The sequence below is a fragment of the Cupressus sempervirens genome, chromosome 10, assembly GCF_028749045.1.
Source record: "Cupressus sempervirens isolate cs-2001-9-10 chromosome 10, ASM2874904v1, whole genome shotgun sequence".
NCBI lineage: Eukaryota > Viridiplantae > Streptophyta > Pinopsida > Cupressales > Cupressaceae > Cupressus > Cupressus sempervirens.
The window spans coordinates 810,028,478-810,034,477 of record NC_143127.1 but is presented as its reverse complement, the minus strand read 5'-3'; the positions used below and the strand labels follow the sequence as shown (position 1 = coordinate 810,034,477).

Below are 6,000 nucleotides of genomic sequence, written 5' to 3'. Positions count from 1 at the left end.
GATCAATCTCAGACACGTCATGAGGCTAATGTCACGGAAGGGACACTCACTAGACAAAGGAAGATGGCAAACAAAGGAAAAAACATCAACCCCCCATGGCACTTTATCAAAGTAGTGCATGTACAATAAGGCACAAGATATAACGAATCCCAAGAATACAGTAATCTGTATGAGTGTCCTCAGATGACACTACTCGAATCAGAAGGCAAACAAAGGCAAACAACTGAAACGAAAATACAGATGCAGTATGGCACTTTATCTAAGTGCGTTGCAAAAAGATGCTTACAATGAATATCAACAATGATCAGAAAAAAAATAAGGCTGAAAAAATAGAAGGTAGAGCCCAAAACGAAGCAATTGAAGCAACAAAATCGATCCTCGGACCTGAAACAAACAGGATATCCACCAAAATGCTAAAATGCAAAAGACTGAATAAGATGTGCTTGGAACAGAATCTACAACAACAACTAGCATTACTGGAAAGAGCACAGAAAGAGATTTCCAGTGATATAAAGAAGTCCAAAATCAGAGATCGGAAGCTCAAGATACGCCTCCCGGAGTGCAAAATAGAACATCCATCTTTGACTACCAAAACATGCAACCAAACTGTATCAAAACCCAAAAAAACCTATACCAACATCTCTGTCTCAGAATTAGCTTTCCAGCACATTTTTTGGATTGAAAAAATACATCCGTATGCTCAAGTTACGGAGAAAAAACCTCTAGGGCCTCTGAAAATGCAAAAAATAATTTTTTTTTAATTAAAAAAATAATTAAAAAAAAAAATCTTAAAAAAAATCCCTCCACCACTGGCAGAGCGGCGGCTGGGTGGCGGGAGGTTGGAGGGCCACCGCGAGGCGGAGCAGCGGCGGTGGCCACCGACGGAGCCGCTGCGGGCCGCTGGCGGACCGCCAGCGGTAATTGCTAGCGGTTGCCGTCAGCGGTGACCGCTAGCGGCTCCGCTGTGGTTAAATAACCGCCGGCAGCTAAAACAACCAAAAAAGGATTTTTTTTTGCAATTTTTTTTTATTTTGATGCCTTGTACTGCGTGCAGGGGACCGTACGGCCCTGTCGGACAAAAAAATTGCCTCCCAGACCAACGATGTCCAAAATGGACAAATTTTATATGGATTTTGACTGCAAACGGCCTTCCGAATTCAATGGAAGCATTCGTTTAAGCCCAAAGTGCTCCAAAAAAATTTCCATATAGCCTCCCACTGCTCCGAAAAATGCAGCTTCTGAAACGCTTCAACAAACCACGAACAACAAGCAGCAAGCTGGCTCTGATACCATGTTAGATTAGGTGAAAAACTAATCTCCCAAGAACACCTGCATGCATAAACCTGTCACATGGATGAAGCAAAGAACAGAGGCAAGGAAAAATCAAGGAGGCCAAAAAGCCAGATCCATCTTATGGACATGCAAAGAGAAATATCTCATATAATCCAATAAGTGAATTGAATAAAATACAAAGAGGTGAATCCTTATAAAGGAATCACGAAACCCGAAAAGGAAAACTAAAGCCTAAGAAAGCTAGGGTTGCACAATATAATTAATAAAATATTAATTATATGCACCTACAAGATAGCTTAAGAAAACTAGAGTAATAGGCAACTTAATTAATTAAATCAAAGTGATTTAATTAATAAGTTAGAACAAATAATTACTCTAACAAAAATGGGGTGGGATGATACCCACAAGCTTTAGTACTATAGTATAAAGTTGGCCTATTAAGACTTACAATGATCACTTCTGATGATTTTCCTTGTTAGGAGCAATAAGGACTACTAGGTCCACATTGCTAAAGGATTTACAAATATATACAATGAAGTATGCACTCAGTAAATGATGGGGACACAACCCAACAAAAAAATGGACACAATAGAAAAGGGAAATTATATTAACTAAGAAAAGGGCTAGTACAAATAGTGCAGAGAAAATAAACTTCTAAACATGCCCTACGGGCTTACAATAGCATAAATCTGGAGAATATTTCTCCTTATAGCACCTCCTCTCAAACTCCACCCCAAACTGCCTTTTACAATGCCAGAAATCTCCTTAAATAGACCCCGGAGGGTTAAGGACTAGGATTAAATTCTAGAAAGTTCTAGTAGCCATCCACCGACAAAATAGAAGGTTCCGGAAGCTGCGTTAAAAGTCGGTGTAATTCTAGAAGAATCTAGAAACGGTAGCCGAACTTCCGGGAGGCATAACTTTTGAACTGTAACTTTGATTGACGAACCATTTACATTTTCGGAAAGCTCTCAAAGCGCTCTATAGTCCTATGGACAAGCTTCGCACGTCCCCCATTTTTTTGACCCTTTTCGAGGTCATTTAATGCCCCAAACCTGACTTTGAAGCATTCTTAGGAGGTCTCCAAAACTCAAAAAATTGCAATAACTTTCAAACCATGGTGCCTTTTGACCTGATTCTTTTTCTAGAATGCTCTAAATCTCAATTACATTCATCTAGCCAAGTCACACCTTCTAGGTCACCAAAATGATGGCCAAATTGCATGCTCCTATTTTTTTGGGATTTTCAAATGCACTGATAATTGAACTATGAGAGTTGGAACCTTTATTTGAGCCAAATGGGTATCCAAAAATGTAAAGACATGAAACAGAAACTAAGTCTAAGTACATTTTTTTTGGGTGACACAGGATTGCCCTTATACCTCTGGATGCTCCTGCATCAGTAAAGAAATTTACATAAGACTATTAGGTCTACCTTATTAAAGGATTTGACTAGTCCACCTATTAGGATAAAACAATAGTTTGATCTTTGATTTGTAGGTTGGTTTACTGAATGAGATGCCTTTGAGTGTAAAATCACCTTGCTGTGATAGATGAATCTTTGTTGCTCCTTATACTTCTTATGGCCTTGTGCTTCGTTCTTCTACTCTCTTCTACTTATTCCATTTGATACCACATTACATTACACTTTGGATGTGATAAAATACATTACATATATACCAATCCAATCAATCAAATTAAAAAGTCGACCAAAACACAAGTTTACATAAAATGTAGAGTTGACCCTCTCTATAAGAACTCAGATTTTGAAGACTGGTTTGGTGAGCTTCTGATTCTTGACATCCACTATCAATGCTCAGCATCATCATGCACTTGGTAGACATAGAAACTTGGTCCATACTAATCGCTTCCAAGTAGTCTTGAACTTGGTCTGCACTGGTGACTTGGTGAATACTGTGAAACTTTTCATATAAACTAAATCACTTGGTTAACACTGAGTAGCTCGGTTAACACTAGACTCTCATCACATCAACTATGAACTCAGTAGTAACTGTAGAGCTCAGTTTACACTAAAATTCTTGATGGAAACTAAAACTATCCAAGGGACTCGATGGCAACTGTAAAGCTTGGTAGAGCATGCGATGCTCGATTAACAATATTAACTATACAATATACTCTGTAGATGCTTACAATTTGAATAAGTGTATGCCACTAATAATAAATATGATTGTAATGTCAATAGCTATATGTTTTGATTTGATTGCTTTAGACAATTCTTGTTTATTGGTTGAGAACAAGAGCACAAAGTGACTACCCCATCATATAAATTCTTTTATTTGTCTCTCTTTTTCTTCTATATGTTATTATATGTTATGTCATACTTTTTCTATTGTTCATACCAATGATCTTGTATAGTCTTCTTGATTTCTTATGATATGATAGCACTAATTCTTTTTGGTTTCCATGTTATTGTCCCAAAAAGATTCTTCTTCATAACTCTTATGTGTCTTTTCTTCCATTGTGTTCTAGTCATACTTCTTTTGGAGAATGACAACATTTCATACTTGATATAATATTATATATTATCATATGATCTTACTGACCCTAACATTAGTAGATCCCTTTGTGCTATCTCTTTTTTTTTTTTATATGCTCATTCCCCTTGATATTTTTGTCTTCTTGGGAACATCTCATAGTCAAAACATTCTTTAGTGGATACATGAATTCTTTCTTTAAAGACATTTCTCCTATCAAGGTGTTTGCAATCACTTTGACATGGGGAAAAACACTCATTTCATCCTTTAATCATGAAGTTATTCCCAAATCTATTCATTATTATTCAAGTTTTATCTCTCTGTTTCTTTCCTTTTAGTTTTCTAAAACTATTGAGCCTTCCTCTAGGGGCTTGATCTCTTTTTGGATCTCTCTAAACTATTGATAGTTTGGGAGGCCCGATCCTTGTTTTTGACCCTTCTTTTGACTACTAACACTCTAGGAAGATCGATCTTATTTTGATCCCTTAAGGAAAAACACATCCTTATGCCTAGGTCACTTTTGATTCTTCTATTTTGGGATCATGGAGTTCCCTTGAAGTTGAATCCTTTGATGGGGTGACTATAATTCCACACACACTTTCTATACCATTTTATTCATCTTTGATGAGTTTACTAGTATGCCACACACTCTTGCTATACTTTTCAACATCATCCTCTTGTGTGGAGACATTTCCTCCTTTCTTTCTTTTTTCCCCTTTCTTGTGTGGTTAAAAATAAGGTACGCAAACCTTATTGGGAGAGTAACTACACCACTTTTTAGTACTTATCTCTCTTCTTATGATTTTGGATGTGACATAGATTTAAATCTCTTAGGGGCTTGATGATTTCTTTGCCTCCGAGGTCATGATAAGATTAGCTCTTTTCTCTTGATCTTTTTTACTGCAAGTTTGAGAAAACTCATACTCCTATTAAAGTAAGGGATAATTGTACCATCTTAAAATGGATGAAATTTCATTTTAAGAGCTTTTAGCACCCTTTCCTTAATACCTTTATCAAACCATGGATAAACTAGTGCTCGATGTCTTTTTTTCCCTATCTTCTTCCATTTTCTCCTATATTTCTTTTGGTAACTACCCATCCTTTCTATGGAACCTCTTATTTGATCTATGTGACCAAGTTGACTTAGGTCAACCTATTTTGGACTATATTGACCCTAGGTTGACCTCATCCATGACTAGGTCAACCTATCCCCAATAATTTTGAGGCTTGGGGATTGGAAGGTGTTAGGGGTTTAATTAGTTTTATTGTACGCTTTGATTCGGCTGTATTGTTTTCCCACTTGAATACTCACATATAAAGAGGCTTGAGGCTTCATTTTCATATATCACATTTTTATTTTCATGCACTCTCAAGCTTAATAATTCACATCCTTTTGAAGACAAGCAAGCTATTCAAGGAGTTAAAACATTCAAGTAAGGAGATTTCTATTCAATATTGAAGGATCCTTTCTAGGCATTTCTATTGGAAACTAAGCAATTATTATGTTGTCATTGATGTTAAATTTATTGGTGAGATAGTTTTCATTTAATTTGAGTGTCATATCTATTTTATTAATGATGTGGATTTGAGAAGTTGTTCATAACAAAATTATCTAGAGGAAAGGTTGAGTTATGAAGATGACACTATACCTTGACACTTAATTAGTTAGACATTGACAAGATAAAGTGATTCTTTAAATCATGTTGCAAGTAGACAAGATAGTAATAGTAAAGCCTTGAATATGTGGTCAAAGATAGATCAAATACATAGGCTTGACCAAGTAATAATGTAGAAGATTAAAGAACTTGAAGTACATGTCAAGTGATGCTAGTGTCAACCAAGTGTCAAAACAAGATGAGAAGAATTAGTGTTGACCGAACATCAATATTAAATGATTGATAGTTTATGTTTCGAGCAAGAAATTTAGTAGCAACCAAGTAACCTAGTAATGACCAAGAGTTAGAACTTAGTGTTGGCTGAGGAACAAAATTTTAATAGTTTTTGAGAACTCATAACTTCTAGCTAACTAAGTTGATTTCTTGGGATATGGAAAGTGTGTTGAAGATAAGGATCAATGAGATGAGTTGGATAATTTAATTCCAAGAGCGGATTAGGTAAATAACCTAAGGAATAAATTCCAAGTTTCTAAAAAAGAACAGGATAAACAAGATGGCAATCAAATTCATTGTATGTGGTGGATCTAATTGTAAACC

General features: G+C 36.1%; 1 pseudogene; it reads right to left on the bottom strand.

The window, feature by feature from the left end:
- Nucleotides 1-924: 924 nt before the first annotated feature.
- Nucleotides 925-6,000, bottom strand: part of LOC149536402 (DNA (cytosine-5)-methyltransferase DRM2 pseudogene) — an 87,185-nt pseudogene continuing 82,109 nt past the window's right edge.